Here is a 238-nt window from a genome sequence, read left to right on the forward strand (position 1 = left end):
AAAATATCATGGTGGACTTGATGAAAGTTTGGAGTTGTTCTTCTTCCATGCCCAAAAGTACTGTCAGTCGCAAAACATTGACATGTACAATGAAAGATACCTTAATTACGCTGTCTCCTTGATCACCGTCAATCTGAGAGGAGCAGCGGCAGCGTGGTATCAAGAATTTATGCAGCAGGGCGTGACCATCGAGTCCGTTCAGCATCTGAAAGACATTATGAGCCGAGAGTTTGTCCCA

This window comes from Plasmopara halstedii (genome assembly GCF_900000015.1).
Source record: "Plasmopara halstedii genome assembly, contig: Scaffold_650, whole genome shotgun sequence".
Lineage (NCBI taxonomy): Eukaryota > Oomycota > Peronosporomycetes > Peronosporales > Peronosporaceae > Plasmopara > Plasmopara halstedii.